The following is a 22255-nucleotide window of genomic DNA, read 5'->3' as shown; positions in this document are numbered from 1 at the left end:
TAGATGTTTCCAGGCAGCTACATACTAGTCACTTGTGTGTTGTGTTAGTCATCTTAGTCCAATCTACTAGACAAACATCAAGACTCCTTATCATACTGCCTATGGTAAACCATACAATGGCGCAGTCATACTCTGACTAATGACGGTCTATGGAGGAAGTCTGTAAGCACAGAAAGTTACCCCAAATATGACATGACTGACAACAACGGCAGCCTCCGGGTCTGCGGATAAAGGATATTTATTGGAATAATAAAATAAAATCTAGATTGTATCGGTACCAACATACATTATTGTATACAGCACTCTCCTTTATAATCAAGGAGAAAATCATTTTCCATGGAACTTTAATGATGTTGACAGTATTGTTATCTAAAGTAGCCCGCCACAGTGTCAATGACTTTTCAGAGTTCTGAAGGTGTTTGTGGTGGGCTGACCATTCTGACATACCTGGTCAAAGAAGCCTAATGAAGCTACTTAACTCCAGCCAAATGGAAAGTGGTGGTATATTAAAATTCTACACCACTGGGAATGAACTACACAGAATCAGGTATGTCCCCTGAACTTGAAATGGTGAAAAAAATTTGAATAGACATGTGCATATTTTTTTATTTTATTTTTTTTTTAATAAATGAGTTTATATTCTCACCGTTGCTTGCAATATGAGCAGCTAATGCAGTGGCACCTGAGGCACAAAGCCATGGACATTTCTGATAGATTGTGATTACAATGTACTATAACAGTAACAAGTGACAAGTTTTTGTAATGCACTTTTAGCAAGTTGAGTTGTCTGTAACATAAGCTGACCGAGCTAATTCTGCTATTCATTCAAATTACAATGTCTTATGATGAGAGTTTAGAAATCAGCTGCTGGGGTAGCAATGTTTTCACAGTGTATAGAGAGATGACATCACTACTGCTCAGGTTTTGTTTCGTTGCCCTGGGTTTGTCATTAGCGCTGATAACTAAAGGTGGTTCCAAAAAAATGCTGCTGTTGTAGCAATTGACATAAAAAAATCAGTTTGTAGATATGGAATTTGGACCCTCTCTTTGCTTGCCCTGTTGTGTGTCTACAGCACTGAAGGAAGGTGTAAACAGATCTGTCCTTTCATGCAGGAATGTGCTCACATCGTGATGGCTTTATCAAGCTTTGTTATGTGCTAAGCGTTGCGGACATAATTTGCCCTCTGACTTTCGGCATTTGACCAAGTATTGGAAGACAATAACTTTGTTTTACTGCATGCGGCAATAAAGAATAAGAGTTACCTTTTTTGTTATAACAATTGCAGCATTCGCCAAGCCAGCGCTGGAGCTGACTGGGGTAAACCTGTCACAGGCATCGAGACGTGTTCAGCCGAACACATCTCCTGCATGGCATATAGCTGAGCCGTGTGCAAAGTGGCAAATGCTTATGGCGGGGTTCTGTGGGATCCCCCATTCATTTGCAAGGGTGACGTCACAAAAAAATTAAAAGAACCATACAGCTATAATATGCATTAAAGTGAATATGATTGCAGGAGCGTCTGCTGTGTTACGTAAATAAACCTTTGGCAACATACAATGCTTTGTGTGACACTTAACAGATAACCTAAAAGTTAGGTTGGTATTGCTTAAAGAATGCACCCTCCGCTCTTATTCCTTACTACACTACGTGATATCATTGTACATTTAAAGGCTCTGTTAGCACAATGGTATAAATAGTGCCTGGAATGTGTATGAAGAGCTTAATAGCGGATTTGGCTCACCCCAAGACTGCGTTGAAAGGTAGATAAGATTATAAAAAGATATGTCTTTCCCCGTAAGTGGATAGAAATGCTTTTGATACACAGAAATAGCTCAGCTAAAATGAAAGTGTTGCTTTAATACACTACCAAGGTTATTTGTGCGGATTTTATGGTTGCAGCATTGCTTTGATTAAAATAAAATATCAAAGAGGAGTTCCTTCTGTCCCCCCCCCCCTTTGTAGCATATTAGTATTGTCAGTAGGGTGCTTGGCATTATGTGTCCAATAGGTTTTTGTTTCTGATTTCCAGTTGTGATATACGGTTTGTCCAGTGTGCATTTCCCAACTGGACTTAAGACACTAAGAGGTGGTAACAACCTGAACTGGCCGAAGAAGCGGCGTATGCGAAGTCTTGTTTGCGACAAAAATACTTCCACAATCATGTTACACACTGCTTCATGTGTGATCCACTTGGTGCCATGGTCTGATCCCCTTAGGATTGCAGGTCGTGAGACCTAGTTTCATACATAGCAGAAATGAGAGTGTGTGTGTGTGTGTGTATATATATATCTAGATCTAGATATAGATATATATATATATATATATATATATTCCTTACGATTGGACATAAAAAAGCATGGAAATATATTCTTGAGAAAGCGTCTTTATATGTGAACCTCTATATATCGGGCAGCCTAGATACTGTGGAGACCGCAGCATATCCTGGTCTTTGTCATTATGAGATTCTTTTCAGGCCTTGCTTAGTAAGCTTAAAAGTAATGGATTTCTGTCTCGGCAGCATCTTCGCTTTTATGGAGCACATCAGAATTAATTCTCACGATGGTTAGTTGAGATGCCAGGGCTAGTTAGCAGCTGCCTTGTGGTTTGTAAAACATGCTAATGGATAGACAGAGAGATACAAAATCACATTTCTGTAATTGCAAAGCCACAGCAGGCTGGGTTTAAAACCCTTTTTAAAATAATGAGATGGAGTCGTAAAGTGATAAAGGTCTCAAAGACCACGGCGATACAAGGTACGAGATGTAAAATGCCATAATTATTGTAACTTTTTGGCTGTCACAGTATTCCTTATGCTTTCGCTGTATGAGAAATTATAGAACAATTCTGCCGCTTTTCTTGTACGAACACTTCTTCAAACATTTTTCCTTTATTTTGTAACTTTTCGTTACCTCAAGCTTAGCCTTACCTGAACCATGTATTTCTGCTTGACCCTTCAGATTTAAAGAAACATCTTAGTGCTTCAGACGTCATAAATAGTCACTAGATATGTTATTCCTTGTCTGGGAAGTTCTGCTCTATAACACCAGCCGGAAGAAAGAACTCGTACCTTGAGATGCAGAATTTTCAATAATTATATCAAAGAAAATATTTTTTTCTTTGACATCATTTTGCTTATATATTTTTTTTTTTTGACATGTTGTTCAACTTTTACATTGGACTTCTTGAGTCTTCTTTCTCTTTCTGTCGTAGCTGATCTGCCATCCATGTAGAATATCTCTTCTCACCTTGTCATGCCTATTTTTTTTCCCACTTATTAACGGTATTTGGTAATTTGATTTCTCAGAAGAGCAGAAATGTTAAGTTCATAAAAGTGCAGTCCAATTGTTGGATTATTCCTCTAGAATGATGGCTTTTATTGTCGTCTAATGTAAAGAACACTTCTTCTGGTCCTGTTAGTTGAAATCAGTAAGATCCATTTGCTGTAAGACCTGGTAAGTTAACTGGAAATCTGTTGCATATAACTGGCACATGAAGCTTCTGGGTTGGCCTCCAAGTTCTTAACAAGTCTCCAAAAGAAATGTCATTTAAAATCTTATGGCATCTCTGTATAAATTGAGTGTTCATACTTGACCCGGGCTGCCCAGAGTTTCAATTAATTAATATTAAACCATTTTTTTTCTTCCCACTAGTTATGTTATATAACAAATCATTATATGAGTTGCATGTTCTAAGCACATAATACTTCTTTGACTTTGCAGATGGCTCTCTGTTTTAGAAATGCCAACGTTTAATATAAATTTGTCACAATCGGTAGACTTCTGTTTGCATTTTTTAACGGTCCAAAGAAGGAAATTGTGTTTCATAATGACTTTGCCGTGTTGAACACTCACAAACTCTAATTTTATTTAAATTGTATCCTTTTTAGTCCAGAACAAAATGTCATTTTGGCAAGTGACTTTCTGCATGTTCCAGTGGACCTGCAGTCCCTCTCCTCCTTTGTAGCTAATCTGGCAGTAAACTGATTTTCAGTTATAGCAAGGAGTGCTTTTTACTTTTGGTAAATGGAGCGGCTGCTGTTTGTGTAGAGCTTAAAAAACACACAAAGAGCTCCCTAAATTCTTTATTTCATTTTGTGTACTGCCAGGCACAAGTCTCTGTGATGTTATCCTACATGTTAACTTTCGAGATGGGTAGATCGGGTATAATTATTAATATAAACAACCGCTAAAAGTTGCCGTCAATATATTTGTTACACCAGGGGTAACCGTATTTAAAAGTATTCTATACCCTAGACCAGGGGTGGGCAATTAATTTTCCCATGGGGCCACATGAGAAATTGGAATGGTTTTAGAGGGCCAGACCTCTACAAACTACAAACTCCGAAGCCTTGTCCATTTTGTTAACTTATGTGCTGTTTAATAAAGTTATTCAAGCCTACGTCATTGGTAGAGGTGCTTGAATAAGTAAGGCCTGAATAACTATTAGCACAGCACAGAAGTGAACAAAATGAACAAGGCTTCGGAGTGCATACCGTATTTTTCGCTCTATAAGACGCACCTGCTGATAAGACGCACCTAGATTTTAGAGGAGAAAAAAAAGGAAAAAATATTTTGAGCTAAAAAATGGGCTAAAATATTTATTACAATAACTGAATAAGCTATGAACACAGTAAGACACACGCAGTAAGACACACACAGACACAGTAAGACACACACAGACACAGTGAGACACACACAGACACAGTGAGACACACACAGACACAGTAAGACACACACAGACACAGTGAGACACACACAGACACAGTGAGACACACACAGACACAGTAAGATACACACAGACACAGTGAGACACACACAGACACAGTGAGACACACACAGACACAGTAAGACACACACAGACACAGTGAGACACACACAGACACAGTAAGACACACACAGACACAGTAAGACACACACAGACACAGTAAGACACACACAGACACAGTGAGACACACACAGACACAGTAAGACACACACAGACACAGTGAGACACACACAGACACAGTGAGACACACACAGACACAGTAAGACACACACAGACACAGTAAGACACACACAGACACAGTGAGACACACACAGACACAGTAAGACACACAGACACAGTGAGACACACACAGACACAGTAAGATACACACACACACAGTAAGACACACAAACACAGTAAGACACACACACACAGTAAGACCTCCCTCCCTAACCCCCCTTCTCAGTATCTCCCCTCTAACTCCCTAACCCCCCCTTCTCAGTATCTCCCCTCTAACTCCCTAACCCCCCCTTCTCAGGATCTCCCCCCCCGCCCCGGTCACTTACCTTAAACTCCTGTGTTGGAAGCGTGAGGCGTTTGTCTCGGGTGCCGGCGCTTCACTGCTGATCGCCGGCGTCTGACGTCATATGCCGGCGCCCAGCGTAAAGCGCCGGCACCCGAGACAAACGCTTCCAACACAGGAGTTTAAGGTAAGTGACCGGGGCGGGGGGGGACACCGGACTCATTGGTGAGTCACCAGGACACTCTTTGCGGGCCGGTCCGAGCTATTCAGCGGGCCGGATGTGGCCCGCGGGCCGTGCTTTGCCCAGGTCTGCCCTAGACACATAGGAGCCAATAGTCTGAGTTTAAAGGCCTTAAATACCAGTCTCTGCAGATATTTTTAGGACCATTTGCTGATGATGTTGCATACATGTCATATGACTTTAGGAGGAGGTGTTTTAATTAACCTATAGGTGGCTTCATATATGGTATTTTCAGGGTTCTCTGCCTTCCATTAGATATCTTAACAAGATGTCTTAAGTAAGTTAGATTCTGTTTCTACTGCAACTCCTTGAAATCCTTGATAAGGAGAGGTCAACTGAGCGTTTGAAGCCATGTGCTTCTTTTCCATGGGACTGTTGTGTAGTAGGCCTTTTTGTCATACTTCTAATCCTACGCAATTTCTGGTGGCAAAATGATTGCCTTTAATATCTTTCATAAAATGCTTCTAGTTTTATCCAATAAATTCAGCAGGCTTCTATCTCACGTGCGCAGCAGCCAGGTGTTATATATATATATCCAAATTCTGGAAATTACTGTAAGAGTTATCATCCCTATCGCTCAAATGAAGTATCTTGATATGTTACAGTTTGTTGAAGAAAGCAGATAAACATGAGATCTTACACTTTTTTCTACCCACTCTGAAATTTCAGGGTGTACATTGTGGTTTTGAGAGCCCAGAACTTAATCATAGAGTGGATAGTAAATTCCACACAGTGCTTTTGTCTTCCTTTCGAGTATTCTGGATTTATAATGTGGAAAAGGAAATAAACCATGTGATACCTCGGTAATTACATTCACTGGCCCTTTTTGGTGTCATTTAACCATGGGACAACAAGGAGCCGAGTCAAGCCATTACCTGTCCTGTCCACATTCCACCTCTTTGAGGAGTATAGTACAATATGATTGAGGAGAATTACCTGCAGAATCACAGAGCAGGTGCTGGTCTTCAAGGCCCTTTGACCTCAGTTGGACAGATGTTTGATTTCACACAGTAAGCCAAAACATGCTTTACCTAGGCTTTATTAAGTGTATGTTTTACTCCTGCATAGAGCCAGTGTTTTTTTATGCCCTTCCCATTTCAGTTTGGTTTTATACAAGTTATCAGATGCTAATCTTTATGAAAATGTGTTTACTTCAGGAACTCCAGCATCTCTGGGGTTTGAAACCATTCTGTATGGGTAAAGTGTATGGATATCTGCCACAGAATCTTTGGGGTCTTTTTCTTTTGTATGAATACAAATGAACATTTCTGTGTCAGACCCCCTTTTTGCTCTCTTCTGCCCTCCACACCAAGCGCTTCTTTTAACAATGTGTACGCTTGAATAGCTAGTCTTCATCACCAAAAGGAGCCGTAACTGGGTTTTTTTTTTTTTTGGGATGGGTGAATGACAGATTTATGGGGGAAGGGCTGGCCTTGATGTTTTGCTGTAACAAAAGACAAAAACATAATGAAGCTTTGTTAAAACTTGGAGAGAAGCTGGTTGAAGTTGTGTACTGGAAAAAAAAATCACATTAACGCTTCTCAACTTTTGCGCTGCTATGTCTGCAAAGTGTAAAGAATGTTTCCAAAAGCATCAAGGTTTGAATGGGGACACTTGCATCGGCCATGTAATAGGTTGGGGCTGTGTATGGTTATTTATACCGCGTGCTGGCTCGCTTTGCTATGAGAATTTTTATGCGGCTGTTGACAGAAATATTTTTCTCCTTTTACTGGAAGGATGTTTTTCCAGTCTGTACAATGACAGAGCCGCTGAATCTGTTGTGAGAATTTTACTGTTACCATTTATTTGCAAAGCACCAACATAATGACCTGCTTTTCAACATTGTGAAGGAGAAAAGGGGAAATAAAACAGTAAAAGGAGCGGGAGAGCTGGAGACAGACATTTTACCGATGTCTCAAAACGTCTCTGGCTGTCTAATGCAGACATGGATACGTAGATATAGAGAAGCTCACAAGAGCAGGACCTTCTTCTCCTTCGGCAACAGTATGTTTAACATCTTTTAATGATATTTGAGTTGTGCTTTCATTGTACCCTATTGTAACATTGCTATGGAATCTGCTGGCGCTATATAAATAAATGTAGTGCAGTGGCGTCGCTACAGGGGGGCAAGGGGGGGCAATTGCCCCCCCTAGGTTATTACTTGCCCCCCCTGTGGCCCCCCCGCCGAATTTGTAATCACCCAGGACAGTCCTTGACTGCTAACGACGGCATGGTGCCGTCGCTAGCAGTCCCAGTCAGGTGCTAACGACGGCACCATGCCGTCACTAGCACTATCTTACCTTGATGGAGGTCTGTGGACCTCCATCACCACCTACCACGGCGATCTGCCCCTCACACAGAAGGGCATCACCAGGGCCACCCGATCTGCCCGGTGACGTCTCGCGCAATGACGCGATGACATCACTGCGCAACTTTATTAACAACTGACAATTGTCAGTTAAAGAGGTATGGGGGCATGCTGCTTAGATGCCTGTATCTCAGGCATCTAAGCAGCTACATACCCCCAACGGTATACTTTCCAACGGTATATAGATTGTAAAAAAAGAATACAAAATATTAAGTTAAAAAAAAAAAAAAATTTTAAAAAATGATTTGGGGGTCTCTAAAGGCAGATAAAAAAAGATCAAAATTGCCTAGAGACCCCCAAATTAAATTATTTAAACATAAACTACTTTAACTTTAAAAAAAAAAAAAAAAAGTTTAAGTATTCTAGCTAAATGATCACTGTGGTAGCCAATGTTACCACAGCGATCATATAGCTATAAAAAGTCACATTCCCTTTTTAAAAATGGCCGATACTAATTTTTAATCCTATGATCCCTTTGATCATGGGGTTAAATTTAGCCAACGGTAGAGGGAGGCAATTTTTGAAATCCTGATGAACTGCAAATATTATTAAAATCAGCCATTTAGCCTGTGCGGTACGTGAGTAACCATCTCATCCCTGGAGCGCCTTGCATTTTTACTGCAAAACTTATTTTTGCTGTAAAAGTGATTTTTTTTTTCTCCCTTTACCATCATTTCTTTGGGATTGTAAGGGAAAAGAATGGTGTGTGCTACTGTGAGTAAATGTATGGAAAGAATGGCGTGTGCTTCTGTGAGTGAATGGAGATATGAAAGGCGTGTGAATGATCAGTAATTAGGGTTGAAGCCTTGACGTGGCATTACTGCTCACGTAGGAAGTTAAATTATGGCACAAAAAGTACGCATTTGCAAAAACGACATCCCTTGGCGCATCAAATGAGGGGCTGCATGTGTTTCTAGTACAAACCCGGAGTGCGCAAGACAAAAATGAACATGTCGCTATGGTTAGAAAAAACATATTTTCTAGCCAAAGCGACTTATTCCATCATTATTTGTGCACTCAACTTTTGTCCTAGAAATACATGTAGCCCCTCATTTGAAGCTCCAAGGGGTGGTTTCTTAAAATGGATGAATTGCCTGAATGAGGGAGAGCATGAGTTAATGTGTGGATGAATTGTCTGAATGAGGGAGAGCATGAGTTAATGTGATTGTGTGTATCATAGATGTATAATTGTGGAAGGGCAAAGATGGCACTAGCAGGATGTTTGAGCCTTGGGGAACAAGATGGCACAGGCAGTGTGTATATGGGACAAAGATGGCAAATCTTATGCGTGTTATCTGGGTGCTGGCCAGGTTCTATGTGGGCAGCGTGGTTGGGGTGTGCAACCTGTGATCTATCCCTGTAATTTAGGGGGTTTTAAATATACCTTTAATGCCATGTTTTTATGTGAATTCCAATTAATCTGTACCTGCAAAGTAGGGCTGCAACAACTAATCGATAAAATCGATAATAATCGATAATGAAAATCGTTGCCAACGAATTTCATTATCGATTAGTTGAATCGATTTTTATCGATTATAAAATGAGGGTTTTTTCAGAGCAAACGCTCTGAAAAATACCCCTCATTATATAAACCGTTTCAGTGACTCACAGCAGCAGCTCCTACTTACCAGTCCCTCCCTGTAATCACTGTGACAACTGGCCCCGCCCCCTTCCTTCTCCCAGAAGGCCAGAACCACATGGCTGTGACACTCATCTAACTGTAAGTATAAAATTAATATTTGGGCTCCTGAAAGTTAGGGGAGGTGGGGTTTAATTTAGGGGCAGTTATGGTTAATGGGGTGTTTAGGGTTAATTTAGGGGAAGTTATGGTTAATGAGGTGTTTAGGGGCAGCTATGGTTAATGGGGTGTTTAGGGGCAGCTATGGTTAATGGGGTGTTTAGGGGCAGCTATGGTTAATGGGGTGTTTAGGGTTAATTTAGGGGCAGCTATGGTTAATGGGGTGTTTAGGGTTAATTTAGGGGCAGTTATGGTTAATGGGGTGTTTAGGGTTAATATAGGAGCAGCTGTGGTTAATGGGGTGTTTGGGGTTAATTTGAGGCAGTTGTGGTTAATGGGGTGTTTAGGGTTAATTTAGGGGCTGTTGTGGTTGATTGGGGGTCTTTAGGGTTAATTTAGGGGATGCTGTGGTTAATGGGGTGTTTAGGGTTAATTTAGGGTAGTTGTGTTTGATGGGGTATTTAGAGTTAATTTAGGGGTAGTTATGGTTAATGGGGTGTTTAGTGTTAATTTAATGATGAGGACTGAGGGTTAATTTAATAAAGTTAACTTAAGGCGCAGTTAGAGGTAAAGGGGGGGCACACTAAGGGGAATCTAAATCCTGGGGGCAGTGAAGATTAACCCAGTACTTATTTATAAAAGTATGGTGTCAGTGTGATGCGAACAGGTCTGTGACTCTGAGGGGACTATGAGATATCTGGGGGTATAAGGCATATCTGGGGAGGATGGAGTGACATATCTGGGGGTATAAGGCATATACGATATATAAGGCATATGTGGGGAGGGCAGTGTGGCATGTCTGGGAGACAGTGTGGCATGTCTGGGGAGGATGGAGTGGTGTATCAGGGGGTATAAGGCGTATCAGGCACAGTGGCATATGGGGGTAGAGTGGAGTGGAATATGTGGGAGGCAGCGTGGCATATGTGGGAGGCAGCGTGGTATATGTGGGAGGCAGCGTGGAGTGGTATATGTGGGAGGCAGCGTGGCATGTCTGGGAGGCAGCGTGGCATGTCTGGGAGGCAGCGTGGCATGTCTGGGAGGCAGCGTGGCAAGCCTGGGCTCAAATGTGCATGTGGGAGGCAGCGTGGCATATGTGGGAGGCAGCGTGGAGTGGAATATGTGGGAGGCAGCGTGGCATATGTGGGAGGCAGCGTGGAGTGGTATATGTGGGAGGCAGCGTGGAGTGGTATATGTGGGAGGCAGCGTGGAGTGGTATATGTGGGAGGCAGCGTGGAGTGGCATATGTGGGAGGCAGCGTGGAGTGGCATATGTGGGAGGCAGCGTGGAGTGGCATATGTGGGAGGCAGCGTGGCAAGCCTGTGCTCAAATGTGCATAAATTGGGGGGCTGGTTGGGAAATAAAGACAAGAAATGCATTTTATCAGTTTTTTTTTTATTCTGCGTTTGTATTTAACATCATTTGTTTATTAAATTATTTTAAATAAATGAAAAATGTACATTCATTTTTTTATCCGATTAATCGATTAATCGAAAAAATAATCGGCCAACTAATCGATTATGAAAATAATCGTTAGTTGCAGCCCTACTGCAAAGCTTGGTTTGTGTTTCCATACATTATTTATGTATACCTGCAAATACAGGGTTTGTCTTGTCTTGTTCAGTTGATTAATACCTGCAATGCTGTTTCCATGTATTGATTTGATCTATACCTGCAATGCTACATTTCATATATTATTATTGTATACCTGCAAATACAGGATGTGTATGTCTGATTCAGTTTATTTGATATATACCTTCAGTGCTGAGATCACAAGTGAATTTCAATTGATCTATACATGCAAAGCTGGGTTTGTGTGTTAATGTGTTGATCTATACCTGCTATCGGCAGCAGGGTCTAATATTTATATATATATTTATATATATATCGGCAGCAGGGACTAATATTAGGCCCTGAAATCATTTAGTGGAAAAGGTAAGGTATTGTGTTGTTTAAAGGATTTGAAGGATTAGTCGTACTAAGCTTCAGGCTTCCCATGTTGAATGATCAAGTATTGTATTGTCCAATAACAAAAGTATCATTCCATAGCACATTACTTTTGGCAATATATATATAGTAATGTGCTATGGAATGATATATATATATATATATATATATGGAATGATATATATATATATATATATATGTGTGTTTTTTCAGTGGTATGATTTAATGGTGGAAATTATTAATGCCCCCCCCAGTTTGACTGTGGTATCTTGTGTGCCCCCCTATATATTGTTTCTAGAGTCGCCACTGATGTAGTGTAATGTAGATGTTGCACAAACTATATGGCTTGGAATAGTGGTAGTCAATCAACTACAGTACACCAGACTGGATTGTCCAAAAAACCCCTTGCACCATCGGCTGTATTTGTTGCAGGCAAAGAGATATAGAAGTTGTAGTTCTATAGCAGCTGCAGGTCTACCTTTTGGCTACCACAATGTTTTTTGCCGGATTTCATTGGTAGTTCTTCTTTAAGCAGCTCACTCATTGACATGTTTCATGGGCAAGCCAGAGAAGCAACTGCACGGGCTTTCAGCAATTGTGTTGTCTTGGGAAAACGTCTTAGTGGTGGCATTCACCATTAATCAGTGCTTACCGTGAATCCCTTCCATTCTCTTTGCATATTGCCCCTTTTGTATGTTCCTTAGTGATGCTCGAAGAAAGCCCGTACCCCGCCTCCTTTTGATTTATGTTTACATTAGCTTAGCATTACTTGGGTGATCTCCAGCTCTGTCTGTTGCCTTAGGAAGGTTCATACAATGGGGCTGGCATATTTTGACTGAGAACGCTGCAGATGGGCATCAAGTGATCAAAATGACCAGGTCAGCAAGACCTAGATTTCTCTGAAGCTTATTTTTCTACAGGCAGGCATGGCTCTTCAGCGACACATTAAGTTGGAAATGGTTTAGAATTTCTCAGTCATTACCACCAGCCCTCACGAAAAAAACGAATACGGAGCAAGACAAAGACTTGGCGAGAAGAAAAAAACTTAGAGCTTGAATGATTTTATCTGCTGAGGTGGCGAGAAAATCATGCCACATTTATTTAAATAGCAGACAAGTCATTTATTAATAAGCCTCTGTAAAGTTTCATGGTGACTGCAGATTTTGTTATTTTTTTTTTACTTACTATAATAAATGATTACTTGGTATAAAATTTTCGAAATCACATATTTCTTCCTTTCCTACCCAGCCCTTGCACAAACTTCTAGGCAGAAGGTGTTTGTAATCTCAAACATACTGGCTTCCCTATGAATTATAAAGGGCCAACGCTGGAAAATTTACCCTGAGTTTGGTCGGTCCTTTATAATGAATATAGCTGCATAGGCCTAAGAGATAATTGAGCCTTTAGTTTATATGCAGTGTTGGCGGTTTTGAGGCCTGCAACTTGGTTTCATGCAGACAATTAACAGAAATACAGAAATTGTACAACTATGGCATAAACCGCAAGCTTCCATTTTATTTGTATACGTTCAGGGATTTTGTTATTATTTGAGTTAATCGCACACTAAACCACTTCACTGACTCTTCCATGTTACTGAACAAGTTAACCCATTGAGTGCTGAGAGGCAAAGGAGCGCTCTTCTGAACATACAGTACATTTTTTGTCCTGTTGCTGTGTGCTGTAGAATATGCCTTTCAATTATTTATTTAGTTACATTCAGTTAAAGCAGCACATACTCGGTTGTTTAATGACTTTTTGTTTTTTTTACTTTTAGTCAGTAGCCGGAGGGATGCTGATTTCTCCTCCAGCCTTTGTTCAACCAGAGCGTGTGAAGCTATAAACTCAAACAGGCCTTGAAATTTGTCAGCTTTGCGAGATATTAAGTTCCCAACAAACACAGGGCTATGAATGTAACTCTTTGTACCCATGAAATTTCTGGAAGTTTGACGTACTGTGAGAATATTTTCCCTTCGTGACCGCTGACGAGTTCATGGTTGCTGTTAACCGAAGGCTGGTATTTTTATATGTAGGTTAGTGTTTGAATGTTTCGCAGCACAGGTGTTAATATATGTGCCTCCCTTAAAGATCCAAAATATCAATAGGACCATCAACCATAGAGCATTGTTTTATAGTCTATACGTATTATGTGTCAGTCATAATTTATGTATATTGTAAGATGTATACTGTAAGTTAGCCCAACTTACTTGTTTGTAATCTATTTGTTAACTGTTTGTCATAACCATTTTAAAAGACTTAATAAAGAATAATAAAAAAAATAAAAATATATATATATATATATATATATATGTGCTTTCCTTACATAGGCTGTAATAATTTTCTTCTTTTCAGTGCTATAAGGCACTACCCCTAAGAACCCCCTAAAATCGCATAGGGGTATCACTCATTGTAAGCAGTATTAAATAAGTTGCATATAAAATAATCATTTGACTAAGATGCGTTCAATTTGGAAGTGGCAAATGGCACCGCTTTAAAATCCAAAGCTTGCCAGATAGTAGGATTTGGGGAATATGTGTGTGTTTGTATGATGTGTAGGTATAGTAAGAGTTGTTGAAGTTGCTGATTAAACCCCAGGGTTGGTATAAATCCAGCTAGGCACCTGTTTTTGGCTTACAATATCTAATATCGTTTACAAAGTATCCTTTTTCAGTGTTGGCGTACAATATATTTATAGATTGAGTTTATGCTTTATGCGATGCTGCCTTTGCAATGGAATGCATATGCGAGCTGAATGACCCTATAAGTTGTCATGTCCCTTTTACAAATGCATGGGGGGGTTCTGCAGAACCCCTCCCCAAATGTATCCTGCCTCCCAATTAGTTGTCATAGCGGAGGTCTCTTTGGCAGAACACTTCTCACTGCATTCCATATACTGACCTCGAGTCAGCTCCAGCACTGACCTTGAGAACACTGTGGGCGGGGCTCTGTTCAGACTCCCGTGTGTGTGTGTGTGTGTGTGAACCATGGAGGCGGAGGGTAGCTGCAGGGCTAGAGTTTCTACTCCAGGTAAGTACGTTTTTTGGGGGTTTTTTTCTTTTGTTTTTTTGAGAGAGAAAATTAGCTAAAATTATGCATTCTTCTTTAGCAGTCATTAGTCAGGGACAGTAAAGTGTCACCTTAAGTTGAATCAGTTCCTGACAAACAAATTTGATCTAAAATCATGTGATTTCCCTCCTTTGTATGCTCTGCGGTTTTGTGTATACTGCGTTGTATTGAATCTGTTGTCTCTACAGATTCTATTTATATTTATTTTCAATGGGCTGGGAGAAGCCTATTCTTTGCCATTCAAACCGGAAATGAGAGATGTAAGGGAAATGCTATCCCCAGCTACAAGACTGAAACACCAATAGTATGAATGTATTTACTGTGCATATATAAAATGCCTTGGTGCAATCCAACTGGCTGATAATATAATCCAAATTGCAAAAAAAATCCATTAACATTTATTGTGCCAAATTATCAGGGCTTTGGTCACATATGAAAACATTTTATCAAACATTATATATATATATACATAATATAATGTGCACAGAGAAATCAGCTCTCTAAGAAGACAATATTTATGTTGTTGTGTTGCGAGAAGTCATTTCTTTATATCAAATTGTCAGGTTTCATAAAGGGACTAGAAGTATCTCCATTCCATAGTGGAGAGAAATGCAGCTTTAAATCAAGTTGCATCTCTGTCGTTATTGCCCTTCAATTAGGCTTGACGTCATCTGTGTGCTCAGCAGTTTTATTATTTTGCGCACACAGGGACGGTTTTTCGCACTCCGCAGTAAATGAGAGAAGTCCCCCTACTAAACATTTTTTAATTAGCATTCCACCCTGGTGGAGATCGTCTCACGGATAGCATCCCTGGGTTCATGAAATGATGTTTAAAAACCGAGGTCCGTGCGCATAAAAAAAACAAACAACTCAGATGTTTCTCTGCCTTGAATGTATCCGACATACCAGACATAGTAATTGCACAACAGGCAGCCCCACTCGGCGCAGCCCACATTATTTGGCGTCCCGTTGCATAATTGCTGCATCCAACTCTTTAAACTTGGCTGCTCTACTCTGCCGAGAGAATCCCACATTGGCAAGGTTGTATGGTTTTATGTAGGCATTTTTAAAACTCTTGAACGTACTTCTGTTGTCCTGGGCCTCTAATGCTAATGTTTCACTCAGCTTGGCCAGATCGGTAATAGACAGCAAATTTATATCAGGTGCATGTTTTTGGTCTTCAGATTTGTTGGTTAAATACAATCGGTAACATTGAGAAAATTCTGTTCTGTAAAGTCCGTTTTTTTCCCCCCCCTCTTAATTATTACTTTTCAGTCCATCAGCAAAATTGATCTTTCTCCTAACATGCCACAATATTCATGCAAGCAGTGAACAGAGAGTATATACCTCAAGTCATAAAGTGTCTGGAAAACCCACAAGGTTAATGACTGTGGAGAAGGCATTTTTGTATTATTTATATGTGGATATTCCAGCAAAACTGTGGGGGCAATTTAACAGACCTTGCAACAGAACGAACGTTACTGTCATTTGTCAGAGAAATAATTGTTTTGGCTTAAGTAGCTGTCTACAGCTGACATATTTTAAGACTCTAGAACTGAGAGAATTGGATCCATTGTCTCTGCTTTGTTGTATATTACTGGTTTATTTCAGGTTGAGATTAGCTATATATGATAAGTAAAACCTGTGTGGGCATGTTTAAAGATTACATATCAAAAACCCACCCAATCTTCATATCCTGGATGAAGAAGAACAACTTTTTCTCGGGATCTGTACTTTATCTCTCTATTGCTAAATTGCTGATTGTTGTTGATTGCTTCAAGCAACCTTAGAGAGAACCTTAGGACAGGTAATTGATTACATAATGCTGGCTGTGCCGCAGACTGCCACCAATCTCAGCTTCCATTAGATGAACTTTTAAATCTCATACTTCCAAAAAAGTTACACTGACAAACAAAAAGCACACGGTAATAGGTCATTTTAGCTATGAATACCTTACACCGCAGAATACTGATATCGTACATAATTTAACGTATATGTGAACTCTTTTCATTTGCATTCATTTAACAGAAATGTCTGAGTTTTACCTTTCTCTTAATGTTAGGCGTGAAGATTATTTTCTCACCATACTACTTATTATTTTTCATTTTTTTTTACAACAAAGTGCCAACATCTAAGGAAAAAAATTTAGCTTATCCTTTTTTTATTATGTAAAATGAGGCTTGTAGTGTGTGGGTTTTTTTAATTATTGCTAGGAACGTTTTGATTTTTTAGTTTTTATACCTAATTTCTTACCATCACTGTCCATAGAATAACTCCACTCTCAATGAGACCATTTGTCTCTAATCTATATGTTTATATACATATATTTCCATAGGTATATAAGTAGGTAGATATATGGGTGTAATTTGATTTCCACATCTGGAGTAACAAAGCTTCATTTGTGTTTACTGTATGAATACAGTTCTAAGGTTCTTTCAAGTTAAAGAGCAGTCTCTAAATTGTCAAGTCCTTTCAGTGGCTCAGATATTGTGAACTTCTAAAAATTACAGTTCTTTATTTGAAGTTCATGTCACTCTTTGACTGTAGATGAAACATACAATCCCTTCTAGTAAATAGTTCTCAAGGTTGACAGGTAACAAAGTAACATGCTAGCATTGTCCATATAAATATTGTTTTGCTGTCACATTTCAGCAACCTGGGACCACTTGCACGAGCAAAAGGTCACATTAATCTTTCCTTGGAATATTCTCACTTGTTAACATTTTCTTTTTTTTATGCTTTAAAAAGGTGACAAATTGAGGGGTAGAGTAACATTTATACGTTGAACAAAATGGTAATCTGTGCTTTGGTTTGTACAATTTGAACAGGTTTCCAGATTTTCATTCATAGTTAGACAAAAGCCTAGTTGCACCAATATCTCAAAATGTCATCGGTGCTAAAAGCCTCATGTGATCTTCTACGAACTTGGTCTATTAAAGGGTTTTAAATAGATTATCAAATTTCTTCACTTTTTTTTCTCGAGCCTGTTTTCTATATATATATATATATATATATATATATATATTATATAAGGAGGCTGAAATACTGATAACACTGCTTATATTTACAATACTACCGATAAATGTCACTAAAACCACCTAAGAACAAAACAGAAACTAATTCAGTAAGAAAATGTCAGTTTTGATGGTCCCTGTTTGTAGTTGTAGATACAAAGGAGTGTTTTAAGATTGCTGTGTGGTCTACATCCAAGCTAAGCATGACGAGTCGGTCTTCACAGAGAGGGAAATACTCTTCAGTAACAAATGTTCAGCATCAAACTGTACCAGCATTAGGTATCTTTGGCATCTTTGGCATCATTAGGCATGTTTGATACAACCCTGGAGTTTTTAGTCAAAATGAATTCATTTTATTGGAATGTAACATGAATCAGATAAAAGAACAGACCTCTGAGGTCCTGAAATTCTATGCAACTTTACATGTTTTTTTTTCTGTTTGCCCAATAAAAGGCATCACCTTTGACTAAAGACCAAAGGTCTTGGCCAAGATGCACTGTACCAACCGTCTTTAGGGAGAGAAACCATTTCAGCTAATGTTAGGGACTGAGGTCTCTACGTCGGTTCAGAAGTTTACGGAGTAAAACATTCAAATAGTAGAGAGGATGGGCAAGTATGACGCTCAGAATTAAGGTGCAAGATGAAGAGACATTAGTGTAGAGGACTGCATTGGGTCCCACAAGGCTGCCTTACCATTGCTCCTCTTGTTCTGCCCAGGAACCCAGCGGAGTCACGTGATTTGACGTCAGCGGGCGGTAATGGTCACAAAATCAGCGGGAGCGGGATTCAAAAAAACAGTCCCGCGCAGGGCTGTTCATTAGTGCTTTAAATTTGTGTCAAACAGCACAAGAAGCGAACGTTTCCTCTTGGAGCCTTCACTCACTTTTGTGACGCATGACTCACAAAGTCACTTTATAATAAAAAGTTAAAGGGTATAAATAAATGCAGGTTCAGAGTTCTTGGTCACAACATAGGCACTTTTGAAAGCTGCTGTTTGTGTTTATATTTCTGCATTCCTTGCACTTTTGTCTAATTGTGGAATGTAAAGTTGCCTTTTTGTGTTCACCCATGCAAAAGCACTTATATGTTATCGGTGCATTCATCTGTCACAGACTTTGCTTCACTGTACTTCCCCTTATATTTTTCTTATTTCCTGAGCCTGCACACTTGTGTTGTCCAACACTTAAGTTTTATGGGCTGTTTATCACTTGGAAGTGCAGCCTTTAAAGCAGATCCTGTTAAGTCAGCAATAAAATAATATAGAATCTATGGATTTTTCTATTAGACTGTGAGCTGTCTGTTAACCCCTGTTGGGGTATCACATATATGAATCATCTGTAGTGTTGCAAATACATGGAGCACAGAAACATTTTTTGTGTACTTCAGAATGCCTGGGAAGTCTTGATTACTTTGTGTTTTTTCATCTGAGTCCCCGGTGCTTAGTCCGGGCAAAGTGTAGAGCTCTATTTGAATCGTGTAGATAAGTGAGCGGAAGTTGTCTATGCGAATCGCGTAGAGCTCTACACGCTGCCCGTACTAAGCACCGGGGACTCAGAAGCACCGGTAAGTCGGGGGGGGGGCATAACACAGGAGGATCCAGGTCCCCTGCATCTGAGTCCCCGGTGCTTAGTCCGGGCAGCGTGTAGAACTCTACGCGATTCGCGTAGATAACTGAGCGGAAGTTGTCTACGCGAATCGTGTAGAGATCTACACGCTGCCCGGACTAAGCACCGGGGACTCAGAAGCACCGGTAAGTTGCTTACCGCATAACACAGGAGGATCCAGGTCCCCTGCATCTGAGTCCCCGGTGCTTAGTCCGGGCAGCGTGTAGAGCTCTATGCGAATCGCGTAGAGCTCTACACGCTGTCTGGACTAAGCACCGGGGACTCAGAAGCACCGGTAAGTTGGGGGGGGGCATAACACAGGAGGATCCAGGTCCCCTGCATCGCTGTGGGGGATCTGGATCTTAGTCTCATACTCAGACCTATTTGAGGTCTGATTATAAGACGACCCCGATTATAAGACGAGGGGTATTTTTCAGAGCATTTGCTCTGGAAAAAACCTTGTCTTATAATCGAGCAAATACGATAATTAACCCTTTTCATTTATGAAAGTATGGACAATTTTTCTCCCGCTGTGAAGCTGAACTTGTGTTTTATGTGTTCAGTACATCCCCAGGAATACCCAGACTGGGGTGATTTTTAGGTACTTTCTAAAGTATGAAGATATTTGTGGCATATGACCTCTACATATCTCATATTGTTGCGGTGATAAAGTGCTATTACCTCATACCTGGCAGATGGCCCTCAGGATACAACTCCACCCAAGTGATGCAAGAATCAGTCGTTCTCTTGAGTCTAGATATAAGATGTGTACCTGTGCCTCCTAGTTCCCAGAGAGAAACATGTTTGGCATCAGGCACATGTGAGCCTGCACACTGGTTGTTCTGTCTATGAGTCTTCCTGACCTGAGGCTGTTTCTATAGTAGAGAAACTGGGTTTGTAGCTATGCACAAGTTTCATTCAATGGCATCCTTGTGTCTACTTTAATAACTCTTTGTGAAAGTTTAGCCAAGAAGCGCTCTTTGATATTGTAAGTTTGATATTGAATGTCCCTTACCCACTCTCTCTTGCCAAGGACATAGAATTACAAGTTAATGCAGATCTTTTCCAAGTAGATTAGTAGTTATTGGCAAATCACACATGTATTCTCCAAGAACGGGCTAGCAAGATGGGCAGATGGCAATTTCTTTATTTTTTCCTTTCTGTGAATATGTCTTAGACAGGACAGCATTGTGCCGTTTCAAGTCTTGGACTGTTTTATTATTTATTGGGTAACTTAGATGGATTTTTGCCCTGAGCCAAATTTTACTAGTCCTCCCTTGGTTTTACACAAGAATCACCTGGCCTACTTTTTTCCAGTACACTGAATACTGTCTCATGACCCACTACAGCCTTGAAACTACACTAACTAAATGCTCCTCTCTCCTCCCCTGATAGCTCTCTTTTCTGGAAGTCCAGTATGTTTTCTGGGAATTAATGTGTCACGTGTTCTACAGCCCTTGAAGTCACATTTATAAAAACAGCAAAAAAATATGTTTTAAAATTTTAATAGTTAAACAGGGTACTCAGTTCCATACATGGATTAAAAAGCCCTAAAAACAACCCTTCTGTATATGCCCTTACAACAAAATTGACCCTCGCTGTGACACTTAGATGAGTAGTGATGATTGAAGTGGTTCATTTTACGATCCGATCACACTCCATGTTGTACCAGAATTGTTTTAAGAACCCATGAACTGATTCAGTAAGCAAAACACAGGCAATTTGTCAATCCACATTTTCCCCACTAACATTCTAGTTGCTTTTATGGAAAGGGAGCAGTCACATTGCAGCGGCTGACCTAACTATGGATGGTTCCAGACCGTGTTGGAATGGCAGGGAGCTGTTCAGCCATGCGTGGGGAGAGCATTGTTTTTAAAAGTGAATATTCCAGACACTAAACAAATATATACTGTACTTGCTGTAATCCGATTAATGGCTTCTCTAACAGTGAGGTATTTCTGCTTGCTAATGGCTCCAGTCAAAAAGCAGTTCTCGTGTGGGAGACATCCTTGAGAAAACTGTAAGTGACAAGGAAACTAGGACTATTTTCTTGGAGCGTGTTTCTCAGAATACGTCACATAAATGGCAGAATTTCCAGCTGGCGTTTCTCCATGGGCTCTTCACCGTTCAGTGTCTTTCCATTAGATTTGCTTTATCTATAGCAATAAACAAATCGTTGTTATTCAGTTCCTAAAAAATTACTGATTTACTCCAACACAACATAAACAGTTGAGAAAAACAACCATTTTAGCTAGAATGGTTTTCACAGCCATATGGCACTTGAGTCGAGGGTTATTTATTTTTTTGAGGAATGTATTTGCGTAGATGTTGACCAACTAGCAGAAGGGACAGGATAAAATTTGAAGTGATGACGGGATACTGTTTGGGGCTCTGGTGTTTGCCATTTATCTGCTGTGTTTCCCACGGAGTGATCTGCTATGAGTAAATGGAGTCTTTACTAAAGAGGGAGTTTGCAGAGAGTCAAACATTTCAACCTGTTATCACTATACATTATAAAGGGCAAACTGATGAGAATGATTGAGCCAACCCTGTTTGATGCATGTATAATTTTGGAGATTTCATAACAGCTCTTTTCTCTTATTTGGCCATGAATTATACAGGGCCAGCTTATCCCTTCTTACAGACAAAGCTCACCTGGGTTTTCCTTTTATAATATATAAGGTGTAGTAGTATCAGGGAGTTGAAATGTTAAACTCTCCCCTCTGGGTAGACCCCTTTGACAAACACCCGACCACCAAAGTTTTGGGCTTGAAATAAGCATTGTGTGTTACATATAGAAATATTGTAGTCTGAAGCTTGATTAAAACAAACTTTTTTTTTTTTTTGAAACAAAGTGGCGATAGGTAGTTACGTGAAGTCGGCTTTAGTGTCAGCTGCATTCTATTAAAAAAACAAGTATGAATGTAAAATTGGAATAAAATTGCATTGAATTAGAGAGGGTAATTAAAAAATTAAGTCCCTTTCCTTCCCATTGCCCAGTGCATCTGTCGTGATC

General features: G+C 40.0%; 1 protein-coding gene across 2 annotated transcripts in view; it reads left to right on the top strand.

Moving 5' to 3' along the window:
- Nucleotides 1-22255, top strand: part of LOC149290363 (splicing regulator ARVCF-like) — a 112657-nt gene that overhangs the window by 27539 nt on the left and 62863 nt on the right. The gene's annotated exons all lie outside the window — the stretch shown is intronic.

This window comes from Sceloporus occidentalis, unplaced genomic scaffold (genome assembly GCF_023333645.1).
Source record: "Sceloporus occidentalis isolate IW3139 unplaced genomic scaffold, rSceOcc1.0.p SCAF_40, whole genome shotgun sequence".
NCBI classification, from domain to species: domain Eukaryota; kingdom Metazoa; phylum Chordata; class Lepidosauria; order Squamata; family Phrynosomatidae; genus Sceloporus; species Sceloporus occidentalis.
Note: the sequence above shows the minus strand (reverse complement) of the source record. Positions and strands in the feature narration are given on the sequence as shown.